Source organism: Thamnophis elegans, chromosome 6 (genome assembly GCF_009769535.1).
Source record: "Thamnophis elegans isolate rThaEle1 chromosome 6, rThaEle1.pri, whole genome shotgun sequence".
Classification (NCBI taxonomy): Eukaryota; Metazoa; Chordata; class Lepidosauria; order Squamata; family Colubridae; genus Thamnophis; species Thamnophis elegans.
The window spans coordinates 65,756,181-65,774,456 of NC_045546.1; positions in this window are offsets into that span (position 1 = coordinate 65,756,181).

The window sequence follows — 18,276 nt, forward strand, 5'->3', positions numbered from 1 at the left end:
GGAAGCGCTTGACCAGCATGTGAGAAGGCAGGCTGGAAGTGGCCGCGGAAGGGAAAAAGAGGGCGGCCACGTGTATCGGTTCTCCTTGCGGTAGCATAAGGGAGGTTCGTAGCAAGGGTCTGCTGGCAGGTAGGCTTGGGCGGGGCGAAGGCCTCAGTCGGGGGAGACAGAATGGGCGGGGAGGAAATGAAGCCGAGCCCAGGGAAAGCAGCGAGACTAGCCGCGAGGAAGCCACGGTGCCTGCCCTCCAGCTCAATGGATCCCTGGCCGGTAAACTCATGGTACGGGCGGGGTTGCCGGCTGGGGGTGGGGGTGGCTGCTGCCGAGGCCTCCAACCTTGCAATCCTGGGCAGGGAAGGCGAAGGTTAGCTCCAGAGCTGCAGAAGACCGTTGCACTGGGAGGCCTCCTCCCCGGGGATCCCCCGCTCCACCCCATTCGGATTAGCCCCAAACCCAAAGGAGCCTGGGCGCAGGGGTGCAAGCCAGGGAAGACGGGGTTTTGGGGGCTCGGAAGAGGAAGGGGTGATCTCCCCCTCCATTCGTCTGTCCCGCTGCAGAGCTCCTCCCGGGGGAGGGGGAGGCGGCTAGTGGCGCTGATCCCCGTTTGCAAGGGAAGCGCCGCCACCCACCCAAAGCCTCCCGATTCCACCGCCGGAGTTACTCACTCACGTGAAGCTGCCCGCCCTTCCCTTTTTCTTTAAATGACCTTCAGTTTCCGAGGGGGGAAAAAAAGCTTTATGTGCCAGGATTATTGATTTCCTCATCAATTGAGATCCGCCCACGATCAGGGGCAACTGAGGCACTTGCAAAGGCATCACATCGCCACCACCCATGTTCATGAGGCGCCAGGCATCGCAGGGCACAGAGGACTCAGCAGACAGACGGGAGACCGGGGTGGGGGGTGGGGAAGGAAGAGATCCCGTCCAGGGTAGGCTCTCCCGCTTTTCCTCTTTTTACCCTGGATGGGATCTCTTCCTTCCCCCCTCCCCCGGTCTCCCATCTGTCTGCTGGGTTCCTCTGCGCCCCCCAACTGGCAACAATCAATTCCAGACCCTCTAACGGGTAAATAGACCTGAGGCCATAAGTGGAATTGGGGTCCGTGGGGTCCGTGCAGGGAGGAGAAGAGAGATTCCTCCCAGCACGACTCCGCTGACTAAAGCGCTTTCACGTGCAGGGAGGAATCTCCTGTCCTCCCAGCTCCCTTTCGCCCGCAGCAGAGATCAGGCGGGCCAGAGGAAGCACTTTATTCAGTGGATGCGTGCAGGGAGGAGGGGATATATTCGTTCCTGCACATAGCCCACTGATTAAAATACTTGCTTTTGCTCGCCCGAGCTCTGATGCCGGCAAAAGAAAAGTCCTTTCCTTCACCTCAATCCCGCCCGAGCTCTGATGCAGGCACTGTGGGGTCCGTGCAGGGAAGAGAAGAGAGATTCCTCCCAGCGCACACTCCACTGACTAAAGCGCTTTCACGTGCAGGAAGAATAAACTGACAGTTGGTCGGAGGGAAGGTGGGGGTGGGGGTGGCAGCTGAGTGTCCAAGGAAGCCAACCCAGACGGGCATCGCAGGGCGCAGAGGAATCCAGCAGACAGACGGGAGACCGGGGGGAGAGGGAGGAAGAGATCCCGTCCAGGGTAGGCTCTCCGCTTTTCCCTCTTTTTACCCTGGACGGGATCTCTTCCTTCCCCCCTCCCCAAGTCTCCGTCTGTCTGCTGGATTCCTCTGCGCCCTGCAATGCCCGGCGCCTCGTGAACATGGGTAGCGGCGATGTTGATGCCTTTGCATCCGTATTGAGGTTGGCATGTTTCCGGTGGTGCTCTGGGAGGAGGGGGAATGATGGAGGGGAGGACGGCGGCGCGGCGGCCGGTGCCTAGAGCGGAGCCAAAAGCGGTCCGTGACGTTGGCTCAGAGCCGAACGGGAAGAAAAGGCGCTGCAGGCTTGGGGAGTGGGGGAGCGGGAGGAGTGCTGGTGGTTTGTTTTTGGGGTGGGGGGCGTGACGGGGAAGGGGGGTGACTGCACGGAGAGGCTTAGAGGCGGACCGTGCAAGCTCCCTTTCCCAGCGCACGCCCCTCTCAGCACTGGTCCCACCGACTGCCAGGCGTATCCACCTCTGAGCCTCTCCGTTTTGTTCCGAGAACGGGCTGCTCGGTGAGAGGAAAGGGAGCTCCTGGGAAGCGAGAGCAGCGAAGAGGTGATGCAGTCGCAGAATTCCCCGACACTCGCTTTTTTTTAACCCAGCCTACCTTGTAGGGTTGTGTTACGGGGCTAGACTAGGAAAGGCAGCCTCCTCTCCCGTTTTTCGAGAAAAAGTAAGGATGTCCATCTGGTAGAACAACCACCTGTGCAATTTGGTGGCGATCCGCAAGCGTTCAAGCCATGTAATGCGTGGGAAGGCATAGAATAAAGTTAGCATACTTGAAATGAAATAGGCTTTGGTTATGTTTAGGTTGCATTAGCTAAAATGTGCCAATACCGTCCTTGTTGGTAAGAATTGTTGTCATGTTAGAAGAATGACTAAGGCTGACAGCCTAATCTACTCTGTGTTAAATAAATAAAATGGATGGAAGGAAATGAAAGAATACAAAAAAGGTTGGTGAGGCATTTAGTGGCCTATGGATGAGAATGGTGGCTGTTTAGTAAGGAAAATCTGTTTGGAATGTGCATATATATTCATATGTGGCCATAGCAAAATAATAAATAGAAATAAAAAAGCATGAGTGATTTTTACTGTTTTTGATGAAAGTGAGAGGATTAGTGAAGGCTTGGTGCAGCAAGGATCCCACTATTTTACTATTTTATTTTTCTTTATGTACACTGAGAGCATATTCACCAAAGACAAATTCCTTGTGTGTCCAATCACACTTGGCTAATAACTATTCTATTCTATTTACTCTACTCTATTCATTTCTATTTCAATTCTAACAAGGAGTTTAGCTTCTCTCTCTTGAAAATGTAAGCTGGCATAAGGCATTATAATGCAAGTCTCAAACAGTTCATTTAGTGACCAAAGTTACAATGGCATTGAAAAAAGTGTCTGATCACCATTTTCACACTTAGCGACCATTTTCACACTTAGCGACCGTTGCAGCATCCTCATGGTCACGTGATCAAAATTTGATGTTTGGCAACAGATTCGTATTTATGGTTTCAGTGTCCTGGGGTCATGTTTGACAAAATATAAAATTTTTAATCAAGCGCCCCCCCTGCCCCCCCGCCCCCGGTCAATGGTGTCCCTCTTTACCAATCTGAAAAATCTGGTCACCTTAGTCTTAAAGCATCCTGCAATCTGTTAACAAAATTAGGATACAGCTCAGTGCTTAATATTAGAGAAGGCTTGCTGAAGCTTGCCAGAAACAGGCACTTTAAAAGCATGGTCTTCCTGACCAGGGGTGCCGAGGGGGAGAGAAAAACAACAGGCACAGAGAAGATGGACTTTTCCTGATCAGCAGTACAGTCAACTTTTCCTGAAAAGCAGGGCAAAGAGGGATAGAAGAAAAGCAATCCTTTAAGCCAATTACTTCATGATCTTGTGGAATCAATTTACATGAACAGACAGAAAACATATCTTCTATATTCCCCCCTTCTTTTGCCTAATTGTTCCTCTGACCATGGAGAAGCAGAAGAATTAACCTCTCCATGAGGAGCTGAAAATCCAATTAAAGATGATTTTGGGGGAATAATTTTTACTTGACCATAATCAGGCGAAGGTTCGGTGGTCAATGTTGTCCTGCCAAAACTTTAGAGCAGTGGTAGTCACCTGGTCCCTACCGCCCACTAGTGGGTGTTCCAGCTTTCATGGTGGGCGGTAGGGGTTTTTGTCCGATATTGAAGCACTTTCCTTTTTTAAAATTTCATTGACTTTTCTTTAAAAAATGATAGCATTATTTAAAACATTTTCATTAGGTTTTCATAAAATCATCATTACTGTGGAACTGGTGGGTGGTTAGAAAATTTTACTACTAACAGAGATACAAAAGTGGGCGGTAGGTATAAAAATGTTGACTACCGCTGCTTTAGAGCCAAATTTTTCTACTGCTTGACGGCACTGAAACCATAGTTGTAATACCTCTACTGGGCTCTGGATTCAAGATGTAAAGTTTGCCCTATTTTTTTCCCAGTCATGTAAATGAAGCGTTCCCCGTTTGGGGTACCAACAACAATGTTTCCCTATCTCAACGACCAGCTTCCTTATTTCTGTCTCAGGTGCGGCAAAATCTGACTTCTGTAACAAAATCTAAGTTCTTGAACATGTGCCTGCTGCCAGTGATTGCAACCCATATCTACTTCTGAGGGGTTCTGGTGGGACAATTGACGCGCCTTGGGGTCTGTTCCAGACAGAGATAGATATGTTGGCTGTTGTTCCCCCGAAGGGGTTCTTTGGTCCTGGGTTTTCGGCACAGATGTAGGTTTCAGAAATCCATCACAGCAGTGGGTGTCCAAAATGTCTGTCTGCCTTACGCAGAGTTTATTTGGCTTTTTATACAGTTTTAACAAGCAAAGCAAAAGCAGGGGTAGCAACAGCATCTTATTGTTACATTTTACTTGTCAATCTCTTAAGATCATCCAGCCAGAGTAGAAGCTTCACATATCTAAAGGTTCCTGGTCGGTCGTTGAGATCATGGAGGCTTGCTGCGCATGTCTGTATGTAACCTTTCCTCTCTACTTACATCTGGTTCTGCTAATTAGGCGAGCTCATAGTTAAGAGGTAACCAGCTACTGAGATCATGGCATTTATTGCACATGTCTTACGTAACCCTTCCTCTATTCCTACATTTACGTTTTTCAAGGTTTTTTTTTTTACTTATTGACTCAACTTTTTTGACTTATTCATGTTTTTTGACTTTCTTGAGTTTTTTTAACTTTTTTAACTTTTTCAAAATTTTTGACTTTTTCTACTTTTTTGAGTTTTTGGAGGTTTTTGACTTACTTGACTTTTGACTTTTTTCAAGGTTTTTGACTTTTTCGACTTACATGTTTTTTTTTTTCAACTTTTTAACATTTTTTTGATATTTTCTCATGGTTTTTGACTTTCTTAAACTTTTTACGCTTTTGATTTTTTCTACTTTTCAAGTTTTTTGAGTTTTTTGACTTGGGACTTTTTCATGTATTTCAATTTATTCTAGTTTTTTGACTTTTTCACATTTTTTGACTTGACTTTTTGACTTTTTCATATTTTTGACTGATTTGACTCTTCTCGCCATTTTCGAGTTTTTTGAATTTTTCTACTTTTTTGAGTTTTTTTGAGTGTTTTTACTTTCTCGACTTTTTCACGTTCTTTGACTATTCCTAGTTTTTTTTACTTTTTTGCATTTTTGACTTTTTTAGACTTGACTTTCTTGACTTTTTCACATGTTTTGACTATTCCTAGGTGTTTTTTAAGTTTTTTATGTATTTTGAGGGCTCCTTTGACTTTTTGACTTTCTGACTTTTTTTGACTTTTTCATTTTTGACTTTCTCGAGGGTTTTTTTGACTTTTCTCGAGGTTTTGCTTTTTTAAGGTTTTTGACTTTTTCACGTATTTCAACTATTCTTAGTTTTTTTATGTTTTCACATTTTTTCGACTGACTTTTTTCACATTTTGTGACTTTTTCATTTTTTAAAACTTTTTTCTTTTGACGTTTTCAAGTTTTTTGTATTTTGACTTTTTTGACTTTCCGACTTTCTCAACTTTCTCAACTTTCCTCAACCTTTCTTGTTTTTTTGACTTTTTCTACTTTTTCATGCTTTTTGACTTTTTTCTACTGTTTGAGTTTTAGTGTTTTTTGACATCTCGACTTTTTCACGTATTCTACTATTCCTAGTTTTTGAGGTTTTTTATGTTTCTGAGGATTTTTTTTTTTTTCTGCTACTTTTTAATATTTGTTACTTTTTTATGTTTTTTTAACTTTTTTGACTTTTTCACACATTTTGCCTTTTTCACATTTTCACTTTTTTACCATTTGCCTTTTTCACGGTTTTAACTTTTTGGCCTTTTTTTGCCTTGTTCGACTTTCGACTCGACTTTTTCACATCTTCACTTTTTCTTTTCTTACCTTTTCAAATTTTTGACTTTCAGGGTTTTCGATTGTTGACATTGACTTTTTCACATTTTGATATTGATTTTATTGAGTTTCTTGAGATTTGTTACTTTTTACATTTTTGGACTTTTTAATTTTTTGGCTTTTAGAGTTTTTCTCTTTACCTTTCACATTTTTCAACTACATTTTTTAACTTTTTCTAGTGTTTTGTCCTTTTTTATTTTTTCACATTTTTAACTTTTGACTTTTTCGACTTTCGAGTCAACCTTTTCACATTTTCTTGACTTTTTCATGTTTTGATTTTTTTTTTTGACCTTCAAAAAGTCAGTTTTAGACTTTTCTCCGACTTTTGGGCTTTTTCACGTTTTTGCAACTTTTCACGTTTTGTGACTATTTTTTTTTACTTTTTCAAGTTTTTTGAAGTTTTTTTTGACTTTTTTGGAGTTTTTTTAACTTTTCTGATTTTTTTTTGACATTTTACCACTTTTTTTGACTTTTTCACATTTTTGACTCGACTCTCTCGACTTTTGTTTTTGTTTTTTTTATCTTTCATGTTTTTGTTTACTTTTTTGACTATTTCACACTTTTTGACTTTTTGCCTTTTTTTTGCCTTCTCGACTTTTTCTACTTTCTTGACTTTTTCTGTTTTTTCACTATTTTCAACTTTTTTGACTTCCTCATTTTTTTTGACTTGACTTTTTTGACATTTTTTTTGAAAAGTTGTTTTTATTGTTTTAATTAAACAAAAAACATACAAAAAATCATCCTTCATACCATCTTGTGAAGAAAGCGTTGTTGATTGGTTACAAATACATTTCGTGCGTTTCTTCCACAAGTACTTTGTGGAAAGTACTTATATTTCATTCATATTGAATTGTACATTTTAAAATCAAAAAATCTTTATATATTTAACTACCAATGTACCACAATTCTCATTTAACTACAATTATTTAAACGTGCTTTTATCTGAAATCATTTGTATTTAAAGACACACTACATACTGGCATTCATTCACAATTTCAATAAACCTCCAATAGCATTACACCTTTATAACATATTCTGAAACAAAATCAATTAATAAGTATATCTAAGCACTTCCCCCCTCTCCCCCCCAGCTCACTATTTAAAGCTTGTATCCAATTTGTTTTTACCAATACAACACATGTACAGTACCCATTTACTTGTTATTGTTGTAGTTAACTAAAATTATTTACTATTTATATCACCTCTCCTCTCATCAGACCCAAAAGAAATTATACCTTTATAGCAAGATCTAAACAAAAATTTATTAATAAATTTATAGGTCTTTCCCTAAGTCCCAATTTACAATTTATATCCAAGTACTTTTGCTAATTAAGGTTATCATTTCATTATTGTTATCATAGTTAATTATATGTTAATGAATAAACATTTAATAACAATGTAAAACAATCTACAAAATACTAAAAATTCCATTTATTGGTCACCAAAAATATCCATAACATTTCCTTGTTATTGTTGCAGTTAGCTAAGAATTAGTTACTATTTCTATCACATCTCCTCTCATCAGACCCAAGAAATTATACCTTTTAACCAAGATTTAAACAAAAAATTTATAAAATTTATAGGTCTTTTTCCCAAGTCCCAATTTACAATTTATATCCAAGTACTTTTATAGTTAAGGTTAGTTCATTATTGTTATCATAGTTAATTATATGTTAACGTATAAACATTTAATAGCAATCTAAAAACAATCTACAAAATTCTGAAATTCCTTATTAATCACCATAAATTAACTATTTCATCAACTTTATTATCAACGTGTATCTTTCCAGTGGCAAACAGTCTTATCTCTCTTGCCAGTTGTTGTGTCAATTCTCTTTTAAACTCCTTTATAAAGTTTGTATAAACTTCTCTCCGCAATTTATTGCTTAAAAGATCTTTCAGATAATCTCGTTGCCCTTGAATTGTTATTGAAATTAGCTTGTCTTTGGTTGTCAGACTTATTTCTGAAAAGGTTTCTCTTCTTAACTCCATCATTATCACTCTTTTTTTTCCTCCTGTATCTTGAAATCTGGGATAAAGTTCCAAATTGTCAAATTCACTTTTCCATCTTCCCTTCTTTCCACTTTCACCCATGTTTGCTCATTAATAAGTTCATCTATTGTCTTGTCTTTATCTTCTATATTTTCATTCTCTCTTTAGTTTTTGGGGTCCAACCCCATCATCTTTTGCTGTGAGAAACAATAGTCTATCCAACTTCTTCTCAAATCTCCCAAATCTTTCCAAAATATTTTGAATTCCAGCTAGGATATTTCAAAATTTTAAGATTTCCTCATCTGCATATGATCTATTTTCCAAAAAAAGCAGAGAAAAAGAAAAAAAGGAATCTGATAGCCACTGCCACTCTAGCCTTCCAAATCTCATTTGTGTATATGTATATATTTATTTTAAGTTGACTTCAGCACAAGTTCTTTGTACTCTTGAAAAAATAAGGGTTCTATCTTTTCTTTCCTTTTCCTTCCCTTGCCAATATATTTTCCAAAAGCACCTGTGAAAACAATTCATAGCCGTTGGCTCTTTATCAGATTTTGTAAGCAAGTTGCAAACCCTTCAGTTACAAAGTCAGTAAGATCAAAAAAGAAAGACAAAGGTATCATTGTTTTAAAAAAAGAACTCCAGACCTCTGACTTCTGAGTGGCAGATTCCACTTTTTCATACTTGTCTCAAGCTTATGGAAAACAAAGATCTTTAATTGTCTTTGGTGGAATTTAATAACAAATGGTAGGAAGAATTTATTTAAAAAGAGGGTTTTAATTCAAGCCAAAAAATAAGGTGACAAAAATAGAGGAAAACAAATTAATCCATTCACTTCAAACGTTACGGTCACTTCAATTCACAAAGGATCGTTACAAAAAAAACCCAAAAACTTTCCAAGGCAGTCCAATAGAATTAATTCACCACTTTATTCTTTTTCTTAAAGGACTAATTATCTTTTAAAAAAGTTCTTTCTCAGAATAGAAAAAAAAACCTCACCCGAAAAAAAAACCTCACTTCCTTCCTTCCGGAGCCATCTCCAACTTCATCAGCTTAAGGCTGCCTGCTTGCCGCCATCTTGAAGCTCTACCCTTGGGTCAAACAGGGACTTTGCGATGTCCCTGAGACCAGCAAGGCTTTGTCTTCCTGTTCATCATCTCTACAGGACGGTTTAGGTCCAACTGGACCGTCCAGTTGCAGGAGTGTCAATGGCGGTCTTGTACTGTCGAGACCGCATGTTGTGTTGTCGCAACATTAGCTCCTCCCCCTTTATTGATGCAGCTAGGTTCTTTGAAGGCACATCCTTTGTCTAGGGCTGGGAGATGTCCACAACTGGGGGCGACCATAACCCTGGTCTGGGAGTTGCTGCTGCAGGCCTGTAGGTATGGGAGCAGAAACTAGTGAAGGGTCCTTGTGTGCAGTCTTGCCCAGAGAACTATAGAGATGCATGACACCATCTTCCCCCAATAGCTGAGACAGAAGGGCTATGGGGACCATGAGCCAAGGTGGTGCAGTGGTTTAAATGCAGCACTGCAGCTACTGCTAGATCAGCAGGTCAGCGGTTCAAATCTCACCGGCTCAGGGTTGACTCAGCCTTCCATCCTTCCGAGGTGGGTAAAATGAGGACCCAGATTGTTGGGGCAATATGCTGACTCTCTGTAAACCGCTTAGAGAGGCCTGAAAGGCCTATGAAGCGTATATAAGTCTACTGCTATTGCTCTTGTATCCATTGAACAAGGGATATCAAGCTGACCTTGTGGTCCTATGACAGAAACACCTTGCCCAATCTGGTGTTGATCAAGGTCCCAGATGCAACAGTCGTGTGATGGGAACCAGATGACTTTTTTGGAAGTTGATGGAGAAGCCATGATCTTGTAAGGCTGTGATCATGGTTTATAAGTCCTCTGTTGTTCTCCTGATAGAGAATGCCTGGATACGTATGTCATCCAATAGCATTGCAGACATACAGGTAGGCTGCCAGTACTGCCAGGACCGTGGTTAAGACTATGGGTGCCAATGCCAGCCAAAAGGTAATGCCCAGTATTGGAAGTGAGTTCCTCTGTAGTAAAAGCATAGGAACTGGCGATAGGCTGGGAGAATCAGCACATGGAGATAGGCCTCTGTCAAATTGATGGAAGTGAGGAAGTTGCCCTCCTGAATTCCCTCCAGAATGGATTGGAGGAAGTTCATTTTGAACCTCTTGTAGACCAGATGTACATTTAGTCTTTTAGATCTAAAATTGCTCTCCACTCCCCCAAATTCTTTGGAACAATGAAGAGAATGAAATAAAATCCCTGTCCTCTTTGGCTCTCTGGGACTGCCTCGATGACTTGAATATACAACAAGTGTTAGATGGTGGTCTCCTTGAGACCCCTCTTTTCTTTGTTCATTGTTCAGGGCAACGAATAAAGTAATTTGGGTGTGTGAAAAGGAATTCCAGACTGAGACCTAGCCACATTGTGTTGAGTACCCAATTGTCTGTTGTTATCATCTCCCATTGGGCTGCAAAGAGAGCTAATCGGCCACCAATGGGAGGAGTGGTTTGGTAGTCATCTTGGTCTGCGAAAGGAGTGACTTCCTACTCCATGAAAGGGCATCTTCAGGCAAAGCTGATATTAAAGATTCGCCCTGGCGAAGCCCTGCTGAAGTAGGTGTGAAGATAGCTTCTGGAGTGGACCTTCTGACACTGCAGCCCTGCTGAGCAGAAAAATGGATTTAGCTCAGCTTCATTACAGGCTTGGGGAAATAAGGTTGATCACTTACCCCCTCTGGTGGCCAGACCTGTGGTATTACTTCTCCTGAAAGCGGCAACTGCTCAGTCTGAAAAGGACGGGAACTTGCAGCCTCTGTCAAAGGGGAAGCAGTGTAGTATTCTGACAGTTTCCTCTCAGCTCTTAGAACTCATTTTTCTAAGGCTTTTTGTCTTCTGTTAGCATCCTTCTCAGAAGCCTTGGAGTGCTTCTTGATACTGGGAGCCTTAGATTTAGACCTTGCTTTCCTGCCAACTGAAGCCTCCAAAGAAGAAAGAGATCTTTCAGGAAGCTGAGCCTTGTCTCCCTGTTCAGCAGCTCTTTTCACTATTTTGCTTGTAACAAAGCAAGGATGCTGCTGGCTCCTGCCTGCTTGCAATGCAGGTGTGTCTAACCGAGGCTAGACAGGGACTCCAAACCTCTTCTAGACTAGCAGGGGCTTGAGGCTACCATGAATGGCATGGTGGTTTTTGCCCCTCAAAAACCTGTGTGTGCCTAGCCGAGATTAGGCAGGGACTCCATACAACTCCTGAGGCTATGCAAACGAATTTGTCCAGCCAAAACTAGGCAAGGACTCTGTGCCACTCCTGGGGCTATTGAATAAGAGGCTGGAGGCAGTGATGGCCATTTCAGAGAACTGGAGAGCCAGCGCACAAGCCCCAAACTGGCAATCCGGTTGAGCTAGGGAGCCCTCAACACAGCCGATTTTGAAATGTGAGCGCTCACATGACAGGCCAGCAGTCTGGAGAGCCAAATGGAGCACTCGGTGGCAAGCTGCTGCTGTTTGTGATCGCACAAGTTTGATCCGTATCTTAATAAAACCTGATCATGAGAGTGCAATAATTCCTGCGAAGTTGACATGTCTCTACTGGGCTGAGACCAAGCTGAAACTGGACCAGAGAGGGTGACGTTGGGGTATGGCCACAAAGTTGACAGCTTTGTCTCGAGGCAGAACAGATGAGACAACCCATTCTTGCACTCTCCTGGAAGTACTCATGAGAAAATGAGCTTCTAGGATTAAGAATAATTCACTGCTTAACAAGCCATCACTGTTAGAAACTATCTATATATATATATATATATATATATATATATATATATATATATATATATATATATATATCTATCTATCTATCTATCTATCTATCTATCTATCTATCTATCTATCTATCTATCTATCTATCTATCTCTATCTCTATCTCTATCTCTATCTCTATCTCTATCTCTATCTATCTATCTATCTATCTATCTATCTATCTATCTATCTATCTATCTATCTCAGCAATTGTTGACTAACAGAGAACATAGCACCCAACTACAACAATATAGTAGTATGCTGCTAACTGGGACTATAACATTTTACCTACTATCTTTGAAGAATATGGAGGCAGTTTGGTGACACAAGAGCTATATGAGAAACAAATTACTTGCCACCTATATTCTGGCATCAGACAACAAAGATAAGGAAGAAATTATAAGCTACACTTTTCATGTGGATTTCATATTTTTAGTCATATCAATATCAATGAAACAGCTGTTCTGACTTAGGCTTCCTGATACAGTAAAAAGCACACACTTAGTCCCCAAAACCCTCTTTTATTTCAAAGGATGTGAATTATGTTCATTCACAGCCCGTAATGTAATGTTTACAAATAGCTGTAAAGAGTCCTAGAGTAGGCTGCCAAAGTCTTTCAGCATAAGGCTGATAAGTACCCACCTTTATTTTCATTGAAATGCTGCCAAAGACTTAATTGGCAATTAGCTTGGCAAGGCCACACAGAGCAAAGAATCAAAACGGAGCCGCAGAAGATAAAATGACCAACATGAACCAAGTTGCTTTCTGCAAAGGCTCACATGTCTTTGCTCCTCCTTTATGTCCTATGGAAGGGGCCAATCACCTCCAAACCTTACTCCCGAGTCGTCCCTTCTGTCTTAACTATTCTTGCCTTCTGGCAGCTCTGTGTATGGGCGCACTGGGAACAGGGGGAGCCTGTTTGCTGATGTTTGACCCTGGAGGCTTTGGAGGCAGCACATAACTTCCAGATGGCCCTGTCCCAGTGGTGGGTTGCTGCCAGTTCAGCCTGGTTCGGCCAAACTGGTAGTGGAATTCAGGCCTGGATCACAGAACTGGCAGTGGCCCAGGCCTGCAACGCCCCTGAACTGGTTCCCTTGCTACCCCTTGGCCGCTGCCATTTTGGAATTTAGTGACTCCGCATGTACAGTTCTCTGTAAATTGTTCTGCGCATGTGTGCAGAACAATTTACATTGAATTTATGCACGCACCCACATTGCATGTCTGTCATGCATTGCATGTCTGGTGCGCAGGTTGCGAACCAGCAATAATGCCAGCAGCAACTCACCCCTGCCCTGGCCCCCTCTCTGCCTCTGACGCAGAGCCCTTGTCCAAGCCTTCCCCAGACTCCAGGACTGACCCATGTTTCTCCCCCACCTCCTCGCTGTCCAACTCTGTTGCGAGATCCGCAGGCCGCTGGCAGACCATAGCAATAGCCATATGCTTGCATAAAACAATAAATATCTAGCAACCAGCAATACAGGAAAATGAAACACAGGATAGCTAAAAACCGTAGCGGGGATCTGTGGCAAATAAATATTCTTCAGTTGTTGTTGCTCAAATGCTGTGATCAATTCTTGTTTTTTTAAAACTTGCTTCTCAGCAACAGCTTTTGTTAAAATTCCTCTGAATGTTTTATGAAGAACTGTCATATATGTTTCACAGGAACAAAACCCAAGAGGAAAAAGTATTACCTTTCATTAGGGTCTAAAATCTGGAAAAGGATAAATGAGGGGAAATGTTGCTAAATGAATTATATTTATGTTTAAGAATAACATTGGACTTCATCCCTGTACAGTATCTAAATCTGAGAGACGCTATAGTCAAACAGAAGAAGAGTTGATCCAGAAGAGCAAAAGTCTGAATAGTGAGGGTTGATTCAGAATTTTCTTTAGGATAATGAATGAACAATCAAGTGTTTCTTATACTTCTGTAATACACTGTAGTCATACAGATATTTATGCAAAAACAGGAAGAGAACTGGAAACTTTTGCAGGTGTTAAATAGATATGAGGAAATAGGTTGTTCTTCTTCTCATGCACCTGAACTACTATGTCTAAAAAAAATTAATTGAAAGGAACTGAAAGCTGCTAAAGGATCCAATCAACCCTCCTCTTCGTATCATGGGCAAGTAAAAGAATTACAAGGGCAGCTATGATGGTAAAATCATAGCTCTGCATGTGTGTTTTTATTGACTATTAAAATTCATAGAGAAAATGTAGCATACAGTTACTTTTCCTATCTTAGCAACCTCCTAGCCTAGAAGGTCCTCTCTAAATGACACCAATGGCACATAGAAGTGACTAAGAATTTTAGGCTAACTTTCAGAAATATAATGTTTATAGATTGGCTTTTGTTGCAACATTTTTAAATGTTAAGAGTTAGCTAAATCTACATGTCAATACACTAAATTAAATATGCACTAATAAAATTTCTGTCCACCTAGATATTTAATGCTTCATGGTTCTTAATAAAATAAGCCAATTTCTAAATCAGCTCAAGAATTCCTCTATGAAGGCAATAGTTGCCGATTATGAGCAACATCTAACACTCCTTTGCCACTATTTGAAGTATTGCTGGGTTGGCTGCTAAAGCAATGACACACACTTGAAAGTAAATCAGGAAGACTGTAATTCTGGGAGTCTGTCTCGCAAGAACAAAGAATGCTTATCAACAGGAAATATGCAAGTGTAAAGCTTGTAGCAATTATGGGTAGTTAGAAAGCTGATAAAAAGTAACAAGAATTAGACAACTTGCAAACCTCAGCTAAAAGTTAGGATTATTGATGGCTGGCAACAAATGAAATGTGTAGAAAACTCCTGGGGCATTCATTAGCCAAGGTTTAGGAATGGGACAGCTATAGACCAGTAGAACAAATTGTAGAATTATTATTAAAATGTTTATTAGATGAAATTTCTTATTATCTCATCTTGTCCCGCCTTCTCCTTTAGTGAAAATGTATAAAGCTCACTTAATCCTTTGTTCTTGGTTCTTGGCCTTTTGACCAGGAACCCTTTTCCTTGGAGTACTCCAATAAAAAGCAATCAGAAAACCTGCACCTCGTGTCTGGCGTCCATCATTGGCTTCAACACCAGGCTCAGACCCGAATTGGGAACAACAGTATGAAGTTATCTAACAGATTATTAAACTAATTTATTTAGTGTGTGTGTGTGTGTGTGTGTGTGTGGTGTGTGTATGTATGTGTATATATATATATATATATATATATATATATATATATATATATATATATATATAGAGTGTATTCACTATATTTAGTGTTATTTATCAGCACAAATACATTATATATATATATATATTATATAGATATATATATATATATATATATATATATATATAGAGAGAGAGAGAGAGAGAGAGAGAGAGAGAGAGAGAGAGAGAGAGAGAGAGAGAGATACACCCCTAGTATGCCCAAATATGGAGGAAGATCACTACTTCCATTCTCTGTCCATCGGCTCATCACAACAGACCATCCAGACAGAAACCCAATATTTTTACTGTTGCCTTTGTTATATTTTGTGTTGTATTTGTGTTGAATCCCAGTAAGGGTATGGCTAGCTGATGAGAGCTAAATAGCTTGAAATAGATCTATACTACTCTCCCTTTATTTATTTATTAGCACAAATACAACACACACACACACACACACACACACACACACATTCATTCTAATGATATACTGTGTAAGATGGAAAAAAGGGGATTTTCACTGTGCACATTATAATAAAATGCACTGCATTGTTATTAAATCTACTGTAATGTTCAAAAGATTGTTTATCTTTTTCAAGATAACACATAAAACGTTGTGACTATACTTGATTATATTTGACAATTATAGCACACTGTCTTCAGTGTTGTCATCCAAATGTGAACATATACATGCATGGAATAGAGATCCCTGTGGTGCAGTGTCAAATGACTATCAAAGACATGTCCATCTGCTTCTTAGAATAGGAACTGGTTATTTCAATTCTATATTTAATCAGGGACTTATAGGTCTTTTTAATTTGTGGCAATAATTGCAGGAGATGCAGCCCTTATTACCATTTCCCCCGTCATTACATATTGTTTGCTAAAAGAAAATAAAAGTGAAACTCTTAAAAAAACCCACCTCAATGAATGGAAGTAAAACTTGGACTTTTAAAAACTAGGATAGGAAGAGCATTGATGCTTTGACATTTAGTGTTGGGGAACACTCCTGAAAATAATGTGGACAACCAAGAAAACAAATCAATGGATCATTGAAAAAATCAAGCTCAATTTCTCACTTGATGCACAATAATCAGGCTGAAATTATCTTAGTTCAGACACATTATACGAATACCCACTCCTAGGAAAAGGCTGTAATGAAGGGAAAAGTTAAAGGAAAGAGAAGTCAACATGCAGTTAGGTGGAGGGACTCAGTTACAGAGGTTATGTGTGCATCTTTGTGAGACATGAAATAACAAGTTAGGGCAAGATCAACTTTATGGTTACTAGGAGTCTAAAATGACTGGATGGCATATAATCAATCAATCAATCAATATACTCAGGCATTATCTTTATTTTTACATTAATTTAAATTTTATAATATTTTACTTATGTGACTATCTTATTCAGAAATGATATATATATTTGTTATATTATAATTTTAATATACTTTCTGTAGAGTTAAAGTTTCCAAAAAAAGAGACAAACCCTGCTATTAGGTTTGCAAACTAAAAAGCTGAGAACTAGAGAAAAGGGTTGTAAAACAGCATATTTTAATTTTACCAATACTTTTAAAGTTTTGAAACAACTGGTAGTATGAAAGCTGGCAGAGGTGTGTCATAGTTGAAATTAATTATAATATAAGGGTGGAGAAAGTCAGCACTACCCCCCTCCTAGAAGAATGAAATATTTTGAGGAATATTAAAAAGGCAGAATATTATATTTCCCCAAAGGGAGAAATTAAGAAACATTTTTTTTAGAGACAGGAAGCAGACTCAGTCTTTCTTAACAGCCCGCAGAAGATATTTGTGCCCATTAAGAACGATTGGGCCAGCCTATTTAGAAACCAGCCCCAGTCTCCCTGCCCTCAAATAGAAACTGAGGAAGCCACCTTTTAGAAATGAAGATTTAGTAATCCATTCAAGACAGGATATTTCAAAACTCCCTGCAGCAAAGTCTGAACAAAGGCAGAATGGTAGGATTAGAAGCAGCCCCCTCACTCAAGATCCAAAACAGGATAACATTCATTAAGCCACAATAGGAATTGCTCAACACCTTTTCAGAACACAAGCCCCTTCATTGCACCATCCCAGAACTGTCCAAATTTCATATGGAAGCTCAGATAAACAATAAGCCAGAGGTTGACCATTAGCTCAGACAAACACCTGGGATTTGCATTTCCTCTTTTGCCTATAGAGCCAGCTATGACTCCTACATGACTCCATAAGAATCTGACAACATACAATAGAATACATGTTCTGGAACAGGAAGCTCAAGTCCAAAGCCCAAAAGAAGATATTAAATTTACCATCTTTTCAATCAACCTCCAGTGTTTTTCTCCCAGCTTGGAACTGAACCAGATGAATATTTCTTCTAACAATGGTTATCCAGAATGAGCCAGAGAGAATGTTACATTTATAAAACTAATGATGAAGACACTTCATCATTACTTTGAGTAATGATGAAGCTCATCCTGATCGCCTACAAAATCCCATAATGAGTGCAGGAGAGCAACACATCTAAATGTATTATATACATTTTACCTCATTAGAAATAATGTTTACCCAATCAGAGACAAAGGTCCGTTACCAACGTGGGTTTTTATCTTCAAAGGTATCTTTGTTTAGGCCCCTGTCTCGGTCTACTTTATTTATGGTGCATCCCTATAGCCCTGGGGGGGAGGGGTTTCTCTCCCTGGCCAAGTTGTTTATTCAACAAAATGCTTTAAGTTAACTTCCTGCTGTGGTACTATCTATGAGGCAGGAAATTCCCTACTCTGGTTCCTTTATCTATGGGGCCTGATATTCCTGGGTAACTATTTCTTTTACATTTTCAAGGATGTGCCTAGCTTCAAAGCAAAGAACATAAGCGAGACACAGAAGCAAAATAACAAGCTTTGGCTAATGCCAACTAGTATCAAGGTTACAATTTACTAAGCTAGAATTAGTTCCTAACAATTAATTTCTGACGGTATACAATAATATAAACAGGAGCCAATGACAAAGCTCAATTCATAACAAATGATTTCTAGCAGTATATCCAGTGGTGGGAATCAGAAGGCTCGGCCCAGTTTGGGCGAACTGGTTGTTAAATTGCTGTCTGGCCATGCCCCGCAAAGCCACTGCTGGCCTCGCATGCCTTGGCTGGTGCCTTAGAGTCACACTGCGGCATAGCTGCAGCTGCTCTTTGGCTCCCTTCCCTCCACCATGTAG